At 37.7% G+C, this 22,500-nt stretch overlaps 1 pseudogene; it reads left to right on the top strand.

The window, feature by feature from the left end:
- The window catches only part of LOC135212202 (uncharacterized), a 13,992-nt pseudogene extending 4,673 nt beyond the window's left edge, over positions 1–9,319 (top strand).
- Positions 9,320–22,500: the final 13,181 nt, after the last annotated feature.

Here is a 22,500-nt window from a genome sequence, read left to right as displayed (position 1 = left end):
CTTCTCAGTGCCACGGCAGGTACGACGACCTTGTGCCCTCATTTTTATCTCTCATCTCACCTGAAATACATTCTTAATTTCGCTCGCTGTTTATAAACGTTTTTAAGAAGCACTTGAATGTTAGATTCGAGCTCTGATGATGCTAAAACTCATGTTAAAACTTAACACATGCTTTGGATCAAATGAGCTTATTAGCTTAAGAGCCTCAGAAATGTTTTTCATCTACTGGGTGTTGTGCGTGTTTGATGTTCTCATGTTACTATTTTTTTTTATTTTCCCCACAGCTTTCAGTGTGAAATGACTCAGTGAGTTGTTTTTTTTTTCTCAATATATTTCATGTAGAGATATTAGCCAGGTTGCAACCTCCGGGCGAATCTTTTCAACTCAACCTTCTTTTAGCGAATTCAGGTAACTTGTTCCCTTTGGTGTTTACACGATCCTGCACAGTCACTCACTGCCAATCAAGGTAAGGTAGTTGAAGTACGAGCAAAAATAAAACTTAACTTGTGAGAAGTCAAGGGAGCTAGAATTTACGGATTATTTCCATAGGAAATGAATAAGCATAAAGATGAATTAATACTGTTACGGGAATTACTTGGATTATGATATTCAAATTGGAGAATATTACCTGCTAGTATTCTCGAAAAAATAGATGGAATATGTAAGCATAAAATAAATGTGGCGAGTTTGATCCTTTTGTTTTTTCCTGTAAATCTGCGAGGCAGGATTGACCTGGTTTCAACTGAAAAAACAAAAGACTAAAGGACTTATGAATATTCTGGAAATTAAAGTTATACCAGAAATCTAGAAATTGTACCCTTCTGTCAACGAAATTTTTTCTGTCGTCTCGTCAGTTTAATTATTATGGAGACAAGTTTTAAAAGCATACTATTTTACTTAGTTTTAAAGGCAAAACAAGGAAAATGAAACCAGATGCAAATAAGTTTTCTCTAAAATAGTTATATGAAGCACAATGATTTATAAGAACTATTTGAAAATATTCGATTGCAATCGGTAATATACAGATGGAGTTAGAATCTGATGTTTATCCCCGGAGTTTTTAGTTATTTGGATTATATACAAAAATACGACAGATTTGCCAGAAATTTTTGAATTTTCCTTAAACCATACGTTATTCAAGGCTCATCTTAAATACACCAGGAATTCCGTCGAAATATTCAATATTATTTATGTGAAACTTCAGGATGTGAAGTGATGTTTACTGATTTCTATAAAAAAAAAATGTATACTCAACAAAAAATGCAGGTTCTTTTTGAACTCCAGGGCCCGGTTTACCACATCTTGTTAAACCAGGTAAATAAAAGTCTGCTTTTATTTACAAACTGACTTTGTATGTTGATAGCTGCCTTACAACGGGGCTCCATAACCGACAGATTTATGAATCCTGAAAACGCTCAGGCATTGCACATGATATCACCATATAAATAGGTAATTGAGTCACTTGGCAAAAAGTAAAAGTTGACACAAAATGTTGCCTTCACGTTTCCTGCTTCTGGTACCATAACTGTTTGCTAAAGCTCCTCTTCTCAACTGCCCCAAAGTCCTTCTCAACCTTTCCTGTCCTTATGCCGTAAATTCGACGCTAAATAGTATTGAAGTAGATACTGGTATGATAATGAATTAAGATGATATGGTGATATAATTAACTGAAGTATATTCAGGTTTACAAATAATGTTTAGATATCAGTAGTTAGTATACCTTAACACGTCTAGATACTTTACTTTACACATTTTTGCCAAGTTCAGGCACTTGCAAGTGTATTTACATCAGCCTCTTTTTATAACGTTGTTGTATATGTGTTGGAGTTAACCGATGTCTAAAATAAATATTTTTCTTATTTAATTTTCTCTTTTCTTACCAACTGGTGTCTTTAATCCCAAGATTCACAGGTTTCATTACTCAGAGGAGTTGGTAACCTGTCGGAGAAGCTTTTTCTATTTATATTCTGCTTGTGAAATCTCTCTCTCTCTCTCTCTCTCTCTCTCTCTCTCTCTCTCTCGTGTGTCCTTTAATGTGCTTTGTGTGGTTTCGCATACAGGCTATTAAACTTCCTTACCGTACATAGTCGCTTCAAGAATCTTTTTCGTCATTGGTAGGTATGAGCTTTTATTGTCAAATAACAAATCACGTATGGTTCAATTTCAGCTCAAGGTTTCATTTTGGTCATGGTGTATTGTACTAAACTTCTCTCTCTCTCTCTCTCTCTCTCTCTCTCTCTCTCTCTCTCTCTCTCTCTCTCTCTCTCTCTCACTCAAATATATATATTTATGTGTATGTATAAAAATATATTTCCGAATAGCAAGCCAGGAATAATCGATTTAGATCAACCTCAACTATACCTTGGGACTAACTAATTCACAAAGGGAATTAATATATGAATTGCTCCTACCCAGATGAGGATTCAAACTATTCCAGGTCTGAGTTCTCCACATAACAAACTTGTATTAGTTAGAATCTTGGTTCTAATAGTAGTGTACTGTACTCGCCTTATTCTTTGGTGTAAGTTATTCTCAAGGCATGGTGAATTTGATATTAATGATTTATTTTGGCTCAATGTTTGAGAGTATAAAGATGTCCTGTAAAACTGGTAACAAAACTGCCTAGTAAATATCACGTTCACTTTACCCCAGGTCATTCGCTCAGCGTATGCAACTTTATTACATTTTAATCATTTCATTTGTTTCCATTACACGGTTTACTTTTGACTGTATAATATTTTCTTGTCCTAGCAGTCTTTCTTTTCATAGGAATAAGGCAAAAGAGAAGAGTGTTTTTACCACACCTAACATGTGTTGCTATCATATTTTCATAAGAAAAATCAACATCTGAAAAGAAGTTGTCATCAAACCCAAGGCATTCACAGGAAGATCTTTGGGTAACCTAAAGACCAACGGCTGTTGCTATATCTTGAGCATCATTATCTCATCAAACGATTTGCTTTTCCCTCAGCTGGCCAAAGGCAGCCATCACTCTTGCAGCCAGACCTCCTTCAGGCAGAACACATAACAGACAGGATCATCACCCCCACGAAGTATCGAGGACCTCCTTCTAGAGAGTGCGGCATACAGCGTGATACGCCAGTATCAGATAGGTTAGTCCAACTTTCATAGCAGTTTTTTTTTTTTCACTCCGCAGTTTCCAAAAGTTCCGGATGTAGGGCTGAAGACCACAATGCTTACCTTAAACATTACAGAATCCTCTATCTAATGGTCACGGTTTGTGGTTCAGTTTAGAACTGAATATTTGTTTTTTTAATTTTCAGCAAGATTTCTGAATATGTCCTCAATATTACAACTCCCATTGATAAGCTTATTAACCTCTCTGGAAACATTAAGATCTGTAGTTATATAAATATAGATAAATAACAGAATTGAGGATCAACTTATTAAAAGATTAAAGACCCTGCTCCTGGGTGTTCCGTGTTGTGATACTTTCCGTCAGATATCTTCAGCTTAAACAGTGAAAGAACTTTAAATCTGAAAGTCAAGCATCTCAAAATTCATCAAGAAACAGTTGTATCATTTTTCAGGTGATATCCCTAAGCTAACTTAATTTCACTGTCTCATCAGTTAATTCTCTTCATTTTTCCTGTTGACTTTGTGTAGATTTTCATAGGTTTAAAAAAAACTGTTTGGCCTTTCAGAAGCAGTCCCAGACGAGATACGAAAAGAAAAGGCAGCAGAAGAAACAAATCTCCCTCGACCTCCTTGCCGAGGGACAGTGGCCACAGCAGCGACGCCAGACCTGCCTGGGGACACAACCATAGCGACAGACCTTACAGGAAACAGTCTGAAAAGGATCCATACTCTGGGAGGAGGCTCAGAAGGAGGATTAGAAGGTACGTTGGCGGGACTCTCCTCTAATGACCTTTGCCCTTTTGTGAGAGTTTTCATTTCAACTTTGGTATCAGTGGTATAGATGTGCCCATCAAAGGTATGCCGGATAAACATCATTTTGCTAATTCTAATGGTTAAACGTAAAAAGAAGAAAAATAATAATAAAAACAGTGAGATGGTTTTCATCAACTGAGGAGTTTTGGCCGAATTCAATGCAGGTTCCTCCTGCAACGGATTGTTGGTGTACATATGAACCTTGCTGATGCAAAAGAACCTGGAAATTCTAAGCTCTTTCTGCAACCTGAAATGAATTAGTTAATGCTTTTAGGTATGCGATGTAGTTGCTAAGCTTATTCATGGGAGGAAATAGGTCAATCATATGATAAATCTATGATTTGTTTGATTTTAGAGTTGGTATTTTTAATTTTTATTGCTTAATATTTAAAAAAAAAGTATTCACATGCGTTGATAGTTACGATTTGTTATTAGTTTCGTGAAAAGTCACTTCTTTTACGACATCAAAATTGTATAAAATTTCTACTTGTTTTTACCTCCGTTATTTTAATTTTTCTTACCTTTCTCTTACGGTAAATGCCTCTTAAGGGGTCATAACCTTAAGGGGTCAATAATTCCCGAATTCAGAAATTTATTCAGTCAGACAGCTCTGAGAACACTTAAGGGGTGTGAAAAGTCAATAATTCCCGAATTCAGAAACTTGTTCAAGTCAGCAGAGCTCTCGAGAACACTTAACGGGGCGTCAATAATTAATCCCGAATTCAGAAATCTATTCAGTCAGCAAAGCTCTGAGAACACTTAAGGGGTCAATAATTCCCGAATTCAGAAATCTATTCAGTCAGCAAAGCTCTGAGAACACTTAAGGGGTCAATAATTCCCGAATTCAGAAATCTATTCAGTCAGCAAAGCTCTGAGAACTTAAGGGTGGGTCAATAATTCCCGAATTCAGAAATCTATTAGTCAGCACGAAAACTAAGAAAAAGTCAATCCCCGAATCAGAAAATATTCAGTCATCAGAGCTCTGAGAAACTCTAAGGGGTCAAAATAATCCCGAATTCAGAAATCTATTCAGTCAGCAGAGCTCTGAGAAACTTAAGGGGTCAAAATAATTCCCGAATTCAGAAATCTATTCAGTCAGCAAAGCTCTGAGAAACCATTAAGGGGTCAATAATTCCCGAATTCAGAAATCTATTCAGTCAGCAAAGCTCTGAGAACACTTAAGGGGTCAATAATTCCCGAATTCAGAAATCTATTCAGTCAGCAGAGCTCTGAGAACACTTAAGGGGTCTAAGAATCAATTCGAATTCAGAAATCTATTCATTCCAGTACAGCAGAGCTCTGAGAACACTTAAGGGGTCAATAAATCCCGAATTCAGAAATCTATTCAGTCAGCAGAGCTCTGAGAACACTTAAGGGGTCAATAATTCCCGAATTCAGAAATCTATTCAGTCAGCAAAGCTCTGAGAACACTTAAGGGGTCAATAAATTCACGAATTCAGAAATCTGTTCATCAGTCAGAAGCTCTGAAACACTTAAGTGGTCAATAAATTCCCGTTCAAAATCTATTCCAGTCAGCAGCTCTGATAAACACTTAAAGGGGTCAATAATTCCCGGTAATTCAGAACTCTGCTTCAGTCAGCAGAGCTCTGGGGACCCGAAACTTAGGAGGTCAATAAGTGGTCAATAATTCCCGTCAGAAATCTATTCAGTCAGCAAAGCTCGAGAACACTTAAGGGGTCAATAATTCCCGAATTCAGAAATCGTGTTCAGTCAGCAGAGCTCTGAGAACACTTAAGGGGTCAATAATTTCCCGAATTCAGAAATCTATCAGTCAGCAAAGCTCTTGCAGTCAGCAAAGCTCTGAGAACACTTAAGGGGTCAATAATTCCCCGAATTTCAGAAATCTATTCAGTCAGCAAAGCTCTGAGAACACTAAAGGGTCAATAATTTCCCGAATTCAGAAATCTATTCAGTCAGCAGAGCTCTGAGAACACTTAAGGGGTCAATAATTCCCGAATTCAGAAATCTGTTCAGTCAGCAGAGCTCTGAGAACACTTAAAGGGTCAGTAATCCCGAATTCCAGAATCCTATTCAGTTCAGCGACTCTGAGAACACTTAGGGTTAATAATTCTCTCGATTCAGAATCTTTCAGTCCAGGCAAAGCTTCTAGAAACCTTAATGGTCTAATAAATTCCCAATATCAGAAATTCTATTCAGGGGGTCGCAAGCTCTGAGAACCTTAGGGTCAATATTCCCAATTCGAAAATCTATTTCCAGTCAGCAAAGCTCTGAGAAACACTTAAAGGTCATAATCCCGAATCAGAAATCTTATTCAGTCAGCAAGCTCTGAGACCACTTAATGGCTCAACAATCCCGATTCAGAAATCTATTCAGTCAGCAAAGCCTGAGAACACTTAAGGGTTCAATAATTCCCGACTTCAGAAAACATCTGTTCAGTTAACAAAAAAGTGCCAAAGGAGCTCTGAGAACACTTAAGGGGAATAAATCCCGAATTCAGAAATCTATTCAGTCAGCAAAGCCCCTGAACTGGGGAGACCACTTAAGGGGTCAATAAATTCCCGATTCAGAAAATTCTGATTCAGGTCAGCAAAAGCCTTCTGAGAAAAACTTAACGGGTTCAATAATTCCCGGGAATTCAGAAATCCTAATCCAGTCAAGCAGAGGCTCTGAGAAAACACTTAAGGAGGAAAATTAATCCCGAATTCAGAAATCTATTCAGTCAGCAAGAGCTCTGAGAACCTAATGGGTCAATTAAATCCCGGGGAATTCGAAATTATTCAGTCAAAGCAAAGCTTTGAAGAACACTTTAGAGGTGTCAATAATTCCCGAAATTCAGAAATCTATTCAGTCCAGCAAAGCTCGGAGAAACATTAAGGGGTCAATAATCCGAATTCAGAAATCTATTCAGTCAGCAGAGACTCTGGAGAACATTAAGGGGTCAATAATTCCCGAATCAGAAATACTAATTCAGAACAGGCAAAGCTCGAGAAACAACTTGGGAAAGGGGTTCAATAATTCCGAATTCGAAATTCTCTTCGTCAGCAGAGCTCTGAGAACACTTTAAGGGGTCAATAAATTCCCGGGAAATTCAGAAATCATTCAGTCAGAAAGCTCTGAGAAACACTTAAGGGGTCAAATAATTCGAATTCAGAACATCTATTCAGTCAGCAAAGCTAGGGAGAACACTTAAGGGGTCATAATTTCCCGAATTCAGAAATCTATTCAGCAGCAAAGCTCTGAGAAACACTTAAGGGGCAAATAATTCCCGAATTCGAAATCTGTTAGTCAGCAGAGCTCTGAGAACCTTAAGGGGTAATAAATCCCGGAATTCAGAAATCTTATTCAGTCAGCAGCTTCTGAGAAACACTTAATGGGGGGTTGGGGGAGGTTCAATAATTCCCGAATTCAGAAATCAATTTCGTCCAGCAAAAGCTCTGAGAACACTTAAGGGGGCCCGGTTTCAATAAATTCCGTTCAGAAATTCTTATTCAAAAGTTTCAAAAAGGCAGAAAGCTCTGAGAAACACCTTAAGGGGTCAATAAATTCCCGGAATTCAGAAATCTATTCAGTCAGCCCAAAGCTCTGAGAACACTTAAGGGGTCAATAAATTCCCCGAATTCAGAAATCTATTCAGTCAGCAGAGGCTTGCTTGAGGGGGTCAAAAACCCTTAAAGGTTCCATTAATTCACGAAGTTCAAAGAAAATTCTATTCAGTCAGCAGGCTCTGAGAAACACTTAAAGGTTCAATTAAATTCCCGAATTCAGAAATCTATTCAGTCAGCAGAGCTCTTTGGGAAAGAACACGTTAAGGGGAAAAATAATTCCCGAATTCAGAAATCGTTCAGTCAGCAGAGCTCTGAGAACACTTAAGGGGTCAATAATATTCGAAATCAGAAGTTAACTACTATTCGCTGATTCCAGGTCACTCAGTCGTTGCGATCGGGACACCGCCACAGAGGAGAGCGACCTTCCACAGCCTCAGCGTCGCCGTCGAAGACTTGGGACAAATCAAGACAAGAGTCCTTGTCGTCTGATCTGTCTCGGTAAGTATTACGAATGGTGTTACTATTGCTTGTCTTACTACCTTTATCGTAACTGCAGGATATGGTCATATTTCTTTTTTTTTTTTTTTTTACTCTTGTTGCAGTTTTTTTAGTTGTTCTTCATGTTCTTGAGTGACATTGGTATCTCATTAATTTAATTATTTAATTGAATAATTCAGCAATTATTTAGTCAGATTAATCAAGGCTAACTGATTCATTTTCTTAGTCATTAAAGAAATTGCTTCATTTGAAGAAACAAAAGGTTTCACTTGATTGATGCTAAGGTATTTTTTTTTTATTTATTCATGCATTGGGGAGATTACCCAACAATTACTAAACGAAAGGACCTCTTTTTACCATCCAACCATTTGTAGTAAATCAATCATTCGTCAAATCCCACTTTCATTTACCACCACATGATTTTACAATGGAAAATTATTTTCCACTCCCCGCTAGCTCACCATCGCCAAGAGACAGGGTTCGAATGAACAGGTCTTCGCCAGCATCCGGGAGGAAATGGCCGCCAGTTAAAGGTTCCATTACTCCCAGTTTACCTCGTCCTCTGACTCCCGAGATTGCAAAGGTAAGTGCGCTTGTCACTCAATTCACTGCAGATACGCTCATGAAGAGTTGAAGATTAGAGAGAGGAAGAAAATCAAGTTTTACTTATAGTCTTAAGTTTTATTACACCTTGGCCGTTGTTTACTGGGAAATTAAAAACGTACAGTTATCGTGAATGTTTCATTCTCGTCACATTCGAAGATTTTTGCTGCTGAACTGGTTAATAAAATCTATACCATATTGCAAAACGTTATCGTAAGTGTTCCATCCTCATAACATTCGAAGATTTTCTCTGCTGAATGTAGAAATCATTGGTTAAATCAAACTTGTGCGATATTGCACCAAGTCATCCCAAATATATAGTTACCGTAAATGTTCTCTTCTTATAACATTCGAAGATTTGTTTACCGTTCAAGTTAGAAAAACCAAGGTTAAATCAAATTTATGTGGTACCACAGCAGTGAAGTCGAATTAAATGTGCGTATAATTTTAAATATAACGGGAGTTTGGTGCAAAAGTACAAGCAAAATAAAACGGGGTGGGCAAGGTACAAGCAAATAAACGTGCAAAAGTACAAACAAAATAACGGTGCAAAATTACAAGCTAATAACGGTGCAAAAAGGACAAGCAAATAATCTTTGTTTAATGTACTGTTTCTTGGACAGGCTCCTCCCACACCAAGCTCGCAGTCTATCATAGAAAAAGAGGAGGAGGAAAGAGATGACAACGATGATGTCGTGACAGCTCCAGTCATCAGTGCCTTGCCGGAGCAGGTTGTCATCGCCTCCAGTTCCTGCTCTGATCAAGAAACTCAGAGGTGATTTTATGATAGGAAAATGTTAATGAGAATTTTACTTATCGATTGGAAGTTTTTTTTTTACTGAAGACCTTGGATGAGTCATAATTTTAATTACTGATTACAGATTTGCCTCTTGGAAGTACAATTTAACAAGATATAAAGGAGAAAATATTGATGATTTTATTTTTCGGCATATTGCATCGTATTTAACCTTTCTGAAACCTTCAGACATTTTACCAGACGAATGTTCAACCTCAGCAGTCTTTGAATAATGGTCAGGCAAAGGCATCAAAAGTAAATTACTTGCGTTAAGTACTTTGGATATTATGAAAACTGAGAACACATTTAAATTTAGATAATCATTTCAATTAGTGAACCATAAAAAATTCTCATTGATAGCTCAAGTTGTTACTAGATAAAAAAATTAGCAGCCTTTTATATTGACACTGATGTAAATGCTGAATTTAATATTAACTCTGTTTCTTAAAATATATTCTTTTTGCTTTTTAAATCTCACCAGTCTTAATATACATGTTTTTTTATAAAGATATGAGTAATCAAACAAAATCTGAACTGCCATATATCTTTACAATCCTAAAAGAAATAGCCACGGTGTATGAGTCCTTAATACTGTTCAGCATATGTTTAATTTTATATACGAGAAATAATTGAAAATCTGAAGTGCCATTTCTCTGTTAGAAAGTCCCACAAATTTTCCATGAATAGCTCATTTTTATGCACAGAATTTATAAATCCTTTATGTTCATAAGTATGTATCGCATGATTTTGTTCACTACCAGGTGCGAGTTTTTCGACGTTCCCGAACACCCTCCAGGGGCTGAGCCTCCTGGTTCGCAGAGCAGTTTAGTTCCTTCAACAGGCAAAGGGAATCCGAAGCCCCAGAGGAAAAAAATCAACGAGTGTTACTCCTGTGCTCCCTGAAATCTCGACCTCGAGGCCGCCATCAAGCCTCCCTCGCCGAGGAGCTCGCCTTCGGAGGGCGGCAGTTCTACTTTACAACCTCCGGCGGGTAAACAAATCCTGAATTTTTCATTACATATTTTAAAGGGTGGGTTTTAGTTTGGTTGTTGTACATGTTGCTCTTAGTCTGTTATAGCTTTTTTCATAAGTACTTTTTTATGGGTAAATAAATATTCAAGATTTTCTCCATTATAACTTTCGTTGTCATTTCATGGTTTTCTGGCTTGTATTCATGAACTGTAGCTCGGAAACTTAATTTATTTGGTAGGATCAACATTTTTTTTTTTCATCTGACGATAGGTAAAGGATTTAGATGCATTTTGGAGATATTTTCTAATGGAAGTTCTTTCTTTCAGTGCTGGTGGCTAAATGTACTATTGGAAGTACTGAGTTTACTGTTTAGTAACTAGATACCATCTGAACTTTGGAATCAGTGCTGTTGTGGATTTTCCTCTCACTTGTGTATGTAGAAACCTCTTGGATAACTTTTAAAATCGATGGCTATATTGGCCATCTTTTTCTATTAGATATTTTAAAACCTTCTCGCAGACTATAATCAAGTGAGCATAAGGCACCATAAACAATCCACTAATTCCTAATTATTTGGTAAATTATTTTATATTTAACAAAGGACATATATACTGATCCAAAATATTGAAATTGTATGTGAAGCTGAAATTTTGTTGACAATTATTAAGAGTAATAGCATTGGAGTCAGTATTATTGATAGTAATAACTAAGAGTAATAATACTGGAGTCAATATCGGTAGTATCGAAGATAAGCTGAGATTGAGATGACGAAAAATAACAACAGAATTATTCTATTTCGAAATTGATAGTGATTAAAATTATGAGGAGATTAATACTGGCAATAAGAATTGCTATTGCTGGTGATGGCAGCTTGCATCTCTTTTTAAATTCTCCTAATTTTCAGGGTCTGCTCCAAACTGCACATACTGCTTTCATACATTCTGATCTTTAAAGGTCACTGACCCTTCCCTGCATGCAGTAGACTATTGATTTCGTAAGAAGAGTTTTACTCATTATAGTTTCTCTTGTTACCATCAGATTAAGATAATATGCGTTACTTTGAAAAGAGGTAATTTTGTCTAATACCATGCAAAGGACCTTCAAGTTGAGGATAAGTAATGGAGGATCGAACATTAGATTACAGTAATCAGGTCCTAGTAAGAGTAAGATGCTCTTAATAAGATGAATGGTTGTATTCGCTATCCTGCAAGGCAGAAATTACAAGGTTCATCGTTATGGAAAGTAGTAAAGAATTTGAAGTTTAAAGACTGAATTTAATATCTGATTATGCAGTGATTGTATGGAGTGAAAATGATTAAGGATATTCTCTTAAGGTAGATATGGAACCATGCAGTTGAAGTTATATTGAATATTACGAGGTTGCTTTGCGGATTAGAGAAAGGGTAAGGGGCTGTGATGTAATGCCTAATATCGTCCCTCCAGACTAAAAATTCAATTTGTTTATTGTTTATTTTTTCTCATTTTACTCATTTAGAGTGAGAGATGTGTATTTCTGGTGATAGAAGTTCACTCTCGACGTGGTTCGGAAGTCCGGTTGCTGAATAACCACTGGTTCCATGCAACGTAAAAACACCATACAAACAAACATTAACTCATTTACTTTTGTGTGGTTGCTGAAAATTTTCTATCGTTGTTAAATCATTAGATTGAGCTTAGATGTATTTTATCAAGGTATTTGCCCTAAGTTAGCAACTTTTGCCAAGGAGTCTATTTCCATTAGTGAGTCGTCAAAGTATGTTTTATCCTGAACCTTAATCTCCCTTTCAGCTGGCTTAAAAGTGGAGGGTCTCAACTCTCAACGGGTCGGACAGTAGTGGAGCAGGTTCTCCTCACTCTCGGCCGCCCATGCCCAGAAGACTGCCACCCATGACGCCACAAAGAGTGACGGCAGTCCTAGGTCGTCCTTAGCGACCCCAGTATTTCGCTCTTCCCTCCTCCCGTACCTGCTGTTGCCAAACGACTGTCAGCTCAGTTGCGGTCTGCTAAAAGTGCAGAAGAACCCAGTAAGTGTGGGATCAAGAAAACTGCATCTATTATTATTATTATTATTATTATTATTATTATTATTATTATTATTATTATTATTATTATTATTTGTTTTAGATAAATATTATTCATGTGGAACAAGTCTAAAGAGTATTTTGACTTGAAATTCAAGCTTCCTAAGAATATGTTCACTTAAAGGAAGTGACAAAAGATAACAGAAAATACAGAAAGAAGAAATCAGTTATTAGAAAGATAAACGATAAATTAAGTAAATGGTAGATAAATAGATAGAAATATAAATGAATTGTGAAAATACAATGAGTAGTAGGGTAGTGAGTCCATAAGTAAATAAGTAAATTTGGTAAGTTCATTCATTCATGATAAATTCATAAGTACACTGAATCCCTAGTTCTCTGATGACCTTACTTACAAGAGCTTTGCAACACAATACTTTACAGTAAGTAATTCCTTTGCCTCACGCAGGCGTTGGAGAAAAACAGTTAACGCCTGTAGAGACGCCGGGGTCGCCTCGCATAGCTTCTTCCCAGGGGCATCTCCTGCATATGCACGACGTCAGGTATGTAGGATATCGAAGAAGAGTGGCAAAACTGAACTAAAGATGTAGGACAGACAGGGAAGTATAGGGAGCCGAGAACAGATAGGTAAATCATACATTAGATAAGGTCATAGGTTCTAACAACATCAGCCTAAGATAAGCAGACAGCCATAAAGATCAGGTCATGTATGTGCACACCACAGGGTAACACTGTTTTTTGGGCAGCGCTGAATAACCTCATAGATCCCAGTTCTTGGATTTTGGCCTAAATTATATACAGTATTCCATGTCCCATATATATTCCAGTATATATATTAAGCTGAGGCAGAAGGAGCACTCGAGAAGTATTTTGAAATTAGATGACACTGCCAAAATAAACTGCTCCTTTGAAGAAGCGTAGCTAGGACAAGTTGGAATGTAGGAAAGCAATAATCTTTCATAAGTGGCTGATGAGGCTGTTTTTCTGAAAAACATTGTGTCAACATAACATACAAAGAAAGTCCTCAGCATTTCCCAGATGTTTATAATGCCAATGAAAACGCATCTTTTACTATATCCCTTAAAAATAATGCTAAATTAATTACCTTTAGATACGATGTGAACATTATTTTTCAACTAATCCCCGTTGCCTACTAAACATCTGGTAATTTAAGACTGTTTTTGATGTAGCAGTTCATCCAGCTTTATGTTAATTACATTTTACATAAACCTGAGTGAATTACAGAGAGGGAGAATTGGTCTCTTCATTTCCTCTTTATTTACGGTCATTAACATAAGTCAGAGTGAGAGAGAGAGAGAGAGAGAGAGAGAGAGGAGGAGAGAGAGCGAGAGAGGAGAGAGAGAGAGAGAGAGAGAGAGATTAGGTAGGAATTGGTCTGTTCATTTCTTCTTTATATACTGCACCTTGATATTTCAGTTCACAAAAGTGAGCTTGTTTTGAAATGTATCACAAATTTGTAACTAATTTGTAAAATTGCTAATTGATGATATTCATTATTTTCTGATTTTTTTATGACCTTGCAAAATTCTACGAAGTAGAAACATACACACTTGGTTTGCAGTAGAGAACAAACCCGACACCACATAAATCTGAAACACAGTGTTACCCGATTTAATATTTACTGTAATGAACATGTGAATAGAATTTCCTTGAGAAGATTATAACAGACAGCAATTTCGCGGCCCCCCCCCCCCCCCAACCCCTTCACACTGGAGGTGGAAAGAGAGGCCGACATCGCCGGGTCCACGTGAAGCGAACGTCAGAGGGTAGATAGTGGTAGTAGAAAAGTAGATCGATCGTAGATTTGCCCAGTAGATGAATACGAGACCCGGCATATAACTCAGTCAAGGGACGATGCCATAAAAAAATCATTTATTTGTTTTATTTGTGAATGATACCTAAATAGAAACGGCTGGATATCATTGTTTCATTGAGCTTCGGTTTGGTTTTTTTTTTTTTTGTCGTTTTGTTATGTTAATGTTGTTGTTGTTGTTGGCTCAGATGTGTGTCTTGTCATAGTGGGATGGAAGGAAAAATGTTATGTGCTGATTCTGTGCCAAAATCTAGTTATTAGTCAACAGGTTATTTCGGGCCGCAATAAAACCACCATAAGCTGCTAGGTCTTTAATAATTCATTGATCAGAAGCACACAAATGATTTCATTCTAAATACTGCAGTTAGTGCACCTAATACCTTCACGTGCTTACATAATTTTGTCTTTACTTGTAATTCAGAATGACAGGAAGGTTGAGAGTTGAATGCATAGAAGATGTCATTGGATGGTACCATTGTGTCAATAGTGTGTGAGATTAGGTTAGCGATTACATGAATTTAAGAGAATCCACGATTTAACTTTCATGTTGGAGTTTTCTAACAACAACGTCTTATGAACTTCAGGCTCAACAAGCTGACTGTTGGTAAGAGCTACTTGGACTTCCACGTTATAAGAAATGGAGTTCTGTTAAATCAAGTACAAAAAAGCAAGTATTCAAGCCTTGTCAACGAGCTACATTATATGCCTTTTACTCTGTTTCGTTCTGTTGTTTCGCCTACGTGTATTGCTGCTTTTCGTTCATATAAGTATTTGGGAGAGAACCTTGTTCGTTGTTTCTGCCAAATGCTGAAATGTGATAAGTGCTGTATTGTAAAGAATTAAAAGACCAGTCATTTGTTTTTATCAAACTGGACTTTGACAACGATAGCAAGCTTTAAGACAGTGACCAAATTGTCAGTTTTTTTTTTTTCTTTTTTACTAAAATGCAACGGCATCACAAGGCTCAGCACTGAAGACTGACTTTACACTTGATTGAAAGTAGTGCTTTCACATAAATGCTGTTCTGCTTACCGCTTGGGACTGGTTATCAGACGAAATTGTGTACAGTTTTCCTCATTTCTCAAAGCATCTCAAAGGAAACGAAATTGTGTTACAAAGTTCCTTCCATCTCAAGCTTAAAATTGGGTTGATTTGATGCAGTGTCGGTTTCATAAACTTCTCTCGAAGCATATCTGATGTAATATCGTTTCAGTTGCTTTCATTTAAACCTAATGATTGAATATTTCTTTTTAGTTACTTCAACCTTAATATATCTGGTTGCCTGCCGTTTTACTTACATATACTTTAATTAGTCTGAATTATGTTTTGTGATGGTTCATTCTGATTTATTTTCTCTCTTCTTTACAAGGAATTTTCTTATACTGTATTAATATGATTTTACTCCCTAACTGACAAATAAAGTTAATTTCGGATTTATTCAAGTCATCTCTGTTGTATAAGGAATCAAAAAGATCTTTTTATTTAAATGCAACCATTTTTTCCCAGCTTTTTGTATCGCTGATGGCGTGATTAGATCATATTTCTTTTGGTTTGATGACACTGAGTTTTGTCAGTTTACTTTAGAACGAAGTGAAAATGTGTGTGCCTGTAAATATGGTTCAAAGGAAACAAGACGTTCCATAGGGATGTCCTTCTTGTACAGACAGCCAAGATTCTTGAAGACAGAGCTTCTGAAGATCGGGACTGCAACTAGTCTCCATCTGATTTGAAATCATTTCCCGAAATATTTCTGTTCGTTGTTTTAACCCGATTCAGGATTCCTTGCGGTAGCAGTTAACCAGAAAGACTCGTGAAAATACTCATAAACTGTTCTTACCAGTGACAGCCATAATACAGTCATTGTCTCTGTCTTGAGTTGATTGCTTACTGCATTCCCCCAGTTCCTTGTGACCCTCCTGAGCTCTGCCTAGATGTGCAGTATCATTATCTCCCAAGCTCTGTCTGAATGCCTCTATATAACTTTCACAAGTCTTAGTGGCTTCGTGTCTGTATAAAGATTCGTAATCTTAACTATCTCTTAATTGTATCCTCATAGCTTCAAGAATTACTAGAATGATCTGTTTTAGAACAATGACATCTTAGTATAAATATTGTCCTCTGAGAAGTCTGAATCAGCCTATTATTGCAAGTACTGTCTTATCTAGTTTTAGCAATAAAAGAGCTTAGTTCTTTTTCTGCACATCATTAAAAATAAACTAATTACATAGACTATTTTACTATTAAAATTTACAATTAATGCACAATTCGATACATTAGCCAATTCATAGCTTTAAATAGTCAATGTACAGTATAATAATGTCTCTGCATCTTCCTTATGATGTTGAATGTTGCTGTTCTTCAAGTATGTTCATTATTCTGACAAACATTTTACTCATTTCACCTTTCATCTACAGTTTATTACATTTCACTCGTAGGGATTTTAAAGCATTATCATATTTACCTTTACTTTATGATATTCATTATAATCATCTTATTTTATTATTATTATTATTATTATTATTATTATTATTATTATTATTATTATTATTATTATTATTATTATTATTATCATCATCCAGGAAATAAATCCTCATTACAGGAAAGTTTTATAAGGAACTTTAATTGAAGCATGGCTTTATTTCACTTTTGTGTTGATTTGTATTGTACGCTCTCTTAAATTCAGTATCCTGCGCTAGTTCTCAATGTTTTACACAGTTAGAAGCAATATTTAATTGGTCTTACATTTTATTTTAATTTTATCTGATCTTTTTGGTTCATGTCCAAAGTTATCATTTTAATAGAATTTTAAAGCAGTATTCACTTTTCATTTCATCCAATTTTTGGTCATATTCAAATTTTGTTATCTTGATAGGACTTCAAAGGGGTATTTATTTTTATTTTTTTTTTCACATTATTTGATCATTTTGTTCATGTCCAAATTTTCTAATTTTTATAGAACTCAGCTGATTTTATGCTCATTATCACAATTATCATTTCCTGTGCCATTATCATTTTATTTAATCTTATTTACTGTGATGTTGATCATTTATCCCATTTCAAAGGTTGGTTACATTGTTAACATTAGCTACTTTGCTCATCTACCACATTCACAATCATTACTAGTATATTGTCATCACCATCCTGCTATCCATAGTCATTTTCTTCGTATCATATTATTATTTACTATTCAAATTCAGTGCAATAACGAGTATTTTCTGCTTTGGCGTTGTATGCATATCGTCTCTGCCCGGAAGTGCACCTCCGGGCACGAGGAAGACGTCCGGACAGTAAGCGTGACCTCCTCAGGTTACGAGTCTGGCAGGAGGTCTTCAGGAGAACCTCGATCCCTTTCAGAGCCTCTCGTTTCTCCCGACAAATGGGTCATTTTAAAGTCTCTCTTCTCTTCGCCAAGTAAGTACTATATACATGCTTTTTTCTGCAAATGCTGGTGCGTGTATGTGTGTGTTAGATTTTTTTACATGTTTTTTTTAATATTGTAAAGGTCATCATTTGAAAAGTCAGTGCTGTAGTATGAGCACAGTAGTAGTAATAGAAAAGGGAATGAAAGGAGAGAATTGGAAGTAAAATTCCGAAATTTCTTTAATATATGCATTCAGTTCAGTTATGCTTGGAGAACAAAACAAATACGACAATTCTTCAATATACTATAGAATAATCACTGATGTATGTATTGCTATCCAGTCGAGAAGATTATTAAAGTAGAAGTAACTAATCTCTCCCTTTTTCACTTTCTTCAGAAATTGTGGAGGCGCCGTCAGGAGCTATCCCAACAGCCAGATTCGGACGGTTTCATGCTGACAGAACGCGGCCACACGGTGACTACCAAAAATTTCCCCCAATCTCCGGCCCTCCTCGTCTGTCTTCGTCTCAGGAGTCCTGCCTCATCCCAAGAGTCCCTCAATGAAGAGTCTCAGTCTGACCCCACCATGTCCCAAGACTCCCTAGAGCAGCAGTCAAATGTTGCTACTTCGCCCGAACCCAGAGAGGATCAATCACACTCCTCTTCCTCTCCCTCCAAGTCCTCTACTGACCCTCCATCTGCTTCATCAGACACTGTGGACAACCCATCTGAAAGTTCTGTCCTTCCAGATAGTTCAGAACTTATTTTGGAAAGCTCAGAAGCTGTTGCTGACAGTTCAGAGGCCCCTGCAGACAGTGCAGAAGAAAATATCCCTCCACCACCCAAACATAAGACTGCAGTCTGTCATACCATAACCACTCCTGTTCCTGAGACTCCTGGTCCCCAGTCAGATCCCTTCCTCCCTCCAAGACGACACGGTCCATCTCCCCCAACAAAATATCCTAGTGTCCTTCAGCCTCCCCAGACTATAGGAATTCTAAGCTAAGGAATTTCCATCATTCCTATCATTTTTTCACCGGTGTGGCCACTTTCAGATCCATCTCTGCTTTTAGCCAGTTGGACAATAACTTATTCTACGATTACTGTATTTTTTAATAGCCGTTTAAAGTCTCATCTTTTACAGAGTTTAAAAACAATGTTCTAGTAATTCTCTTTATTTCTATTGAGGGAATATCACAGACTCCCAAGATGTTCCGAAAGAAGTTATGCTGAAAGCTCACAAATTTCTGGCTTCAGATTTAGTTGATCATAAGTGACCTCTCAGACAATAACCATTACATTAAAGGTTTTCTGCTTGATTGAAAAAGAGCAAGTGAGAAATATTTTACAGTATTTTCTCTAGATGAATATTAATTATATCATAATGATATGATCTCTTGTTTTACCTAATGTGCCACACACACACAAATAAGGCCAAATTAGTAGATTTATGGACCTCATTCTTGGGCAAAGCTGGGAAGGCTGTTTCTCAGTAGAGCCTGAGAGAATAAGGTTATGTTCCTTTGTAAGTTATGCAGCACGGTACAGCTTAGCCACTGGTAAGTTGGCACTAAGGATCACAAAGATAATTTATCTAGCTGAAATTACATTGGACTAAATACAGAATGTACCATTAAAGTCATTGATAGCTGATATTTCAGTTTTTTCCTGCTGATTCTGCTGACGAGGAAATTACCAATTTTAAGCTGTTACTGTGCATTTCTTGAATAGTTGACAATTTTCCCACAAGCCCCATGCCATGAGGCACCCTTACAGACCTTACATTTTGTTCGGGTTGCCCCAGGTCCCTCAGTGTGAGGCGCCTCTAATATCTACCAGAGAGTTGCTAGTACATCTTCCGGTATATTTGCATCTTCCAATCTTGGATGGTCTGGGATGCAGTTTAGATATTTGTCGAGCTTATTCTTAAACACATCTACGCTCACTCCTGATATATTCCTCAGATGAGCTGGCAATGCATTGAATAGACGCTGCATTATCGATGCTGGTGCGTAGTGGATTAATGTCCTGTGTCTTTCCTTATTTTCCTGGTATAGTTTTGGGCACTATTAATCTACCTCTGCTTGCTCTTTCTGATATTTTTAGTTCCATGATGTTTTCTGCTATTCCTTCTATCTGTTTCCATGCCTGAATTATCATGTAACGTTCTCTTCTCCTTTCTAGACTATATAATTTTTAAGGATTGTAGTCTTTCCCAGTAGTAAAGGTCCTTAACTTCTTCTATTCTAGCTGTAAAGGACCTTTGTACACTCTCTATTTGTGCAATATCCTTTTGATAGTGTGGGTACCATATCATATTGCAATATTCAAGTGGACTACGAACATATGTTTTATAAAGCATAATCATGTGTTCAGCTTTTCTTGTTTTGAAGTGCCGTAACAACATTCCCATTTTTGCTTTACATTTTGCCAGTAGAATTGCTATTTGATCATGCATAACATGTTCCTATTCATCATCACAAGGTCTTTAACTGCTTCCTTATTTGTGATTGTCTCATTATTAGGTCCCCTATATGCATATAGCTTTCCTTCTCTGTCTCCATAATTTATTAATTCAAATTTATCAGAGTTAAATACCATCCTATTTATCTCTGCCCAATCATATACTTTGTTAAGGTCTCTTTGTAGAGCGTTCCTATCTTCATCACAAGTAATTTCTCTACTTATTCTTGTGTCATCGGCGAAACTACTCACTACCGAATCCTTAACATTACTGTCTATGTCTTCAACCATAATAACAAACAGTATTGCAGCTAACACCGTACCTTGTGGCACACCGGATATTACCTTGCTTCATCCGAATTTCTCATCGTTTGCAATAACTATCTGTTTTCTGTTGTGTAAAAATTCTTTTAACCATCTTCCTACTTTATCCACGATATTGTGTTTTCTAATTTTCTTCGCTATTATATTATGGTCTACCTTGTCAAAAGCTTTTGCAAAGTCTAGATAAACCACATCTGTTCATTTCCGCTTTCATATTTTTAAATATGTTCTCACGGTGGACTAACAATTGGGTTTGTTTACTTTTTCCGGGTACAAAACCATGTTGTCCTATATTAAACAAATTATTTTTTATTAAATGTTTCATAATATTTTTCTTCATTACCCTTTCATACACTTTCATAACATGTGATGTTAGACTCACAGGCCTATAATGCTGGGAGAAGCGGGGTATCAGGAACCATTCCCATTTTCTATTCATAATTTTTCTGTCGCCGGTGCTGGAAACACCTGTTTTGTTCATGAAACTTACCTGTCAGATATATATATTATATCTAGCTGTATTTCCAAAGTCCGACAGAAATTAAAAAACTTACGACACACGTAGTGGGAGTCAGGTGGTTAGTACCCATTCCCGCCGCTGGGAGGCGGGGTGGGGGTATCAGGAACCATTCCCATTTTCTATTCTTAATTTTTCTGTCGCCGGAGGTGTTGTAAACAACAGTTTTTCAGCACCTCCGTCTTGAATTTAGGAAACTTGGCTACTATAAGTACCCTTTTTGATTTTTTGGTATCTTGACTTTTGGATCGGTGGCTAGGCACACGTTAATTGTGGATTTGATTGATTTTGGCTGGATTTCTCTTTAAATAAGATGTCTGGTTCTAGTTCGGCTAGCGCCGCAGGTTTTGTACAGAGTGAATGTCGAGGTAGGCTACTGAAAGCATCAGTAGACCCTCATACTTGTGTAAGAGTTGCAGGGAGCATGATTGTATGTATGAAAGTTGCTGCAAGGAATGTGAGTGTCTTTCAGATTTCTGGATGGAGAGCATATGAGTCCTATCTTCATAACTTGAACGGGATAGGTTAAGGAGGTCTTCCTCCAGGAGCGTTTCAGGTAAACGTCAGGAAGTTCATGTTTCTTCTACTAACCCTCCTTTAATCACTACTCCTAACCCTGTAGTGTTGTCTTCGGGCCCTAAACAGTGTCTGTGGAGGGTAATACCCTTACGCTAATCTTAGTCGATTCGTAATTTAGAATCTAAAGTGCTCGCCTTAGAAGGCAAAAGTGAAGGTGCAAAGTGCAGTGACACTGCTCCTTCGTTTGTGGAGGGTGCGTCAGATTGGCCCCATTTCGCCTCTAGGCCTAGACCGCTGCCGGACTCCCAGGTTTCAGGGAGAGGGCATGTCGAAAGCCGCAGGAGGGTTAGGGGAGGGGAACGCCCACCGATCTGACGTACCTTCGGCAGTATCTGTTGATGCTACCCAGGACTGCCAAGGAGCGTGCGCGTGCACGTCTCCTCAAAGAGTGTTTCTCTTCTTAACAGAGGCTTCCTCCCCGCACAAGGGGTGGAGCTCTCAGTCAGTTTCACGCCCGCTGAAAAAGGAGCGTCGGTGATCGTGACGTCTTCCACGTCCCAGTTATTGCTCCTCGAGCGGCGATCTTTGCCTGAAAGTGTGTTCGCGAGCCTTCCCGCCACAGAAGAAACGTAAAGAGTCATCGGATGATGACTTTTTTGAGCGCCCCAGTCGCTCCCGAGCGCGTTCTGCGGCAGTTCCTGGGAGAAGAAGAAGGCGTCCCCTCGCCTTCTCACAGGATCAGCCCGTCACCTGACAGGGAATCTTCTCCTACTGAGAAGATCCTGTGCTCGTTGCAGCAACAACTTGCTGATGCTCTTTCTAAGAGAGGGACGCAACCACGTCCTCGGAGAAAGGATGACAGTCTACCAGTGAAGAGATCTAGAAGGTCTCCCTCTCCTTCCTCCTCGCTCGTCTCTCTCTCCACTTTCGTCTCCTGCTAGAGTTCGTGCGGCTCCCCAACGGCTCTCTAGAGGACGCGAAGAGGAAGTTACACGCTCTTCGCATGAAGCGGTATTACCCGCTCGTAAGCTTGCTGTGCGAGATCTCGATATTTGCGTAGACGCTTCGGTGCAAGTTCAGGATCTTGACGCTCGGTCGGACGCCAAGCGAGCGCCAGTGACAACTGAGAGTG

The sequence above is a fragment of the Macrobrachium nipponense genome, chromosome 40, assembly GCF_015104395.2.
Source record: "Macrobrachium nipponense isolate FS-2020 chromosome 40, ASM1510439v2, whole genome shotgun sequence".
Taxonomy (NCBI): Eukaryota; Metazoa; Arthropoda; class Malacostraca; order Decapoda; family Palaemonidae; genus Macrobrachium; species Macrobrachium nipponense.
The sequence above is the reverse complement of the archived record's forward strand: the minus strand, read 5'-3'. Positions and strand labels throughout refer to the sequence as shown.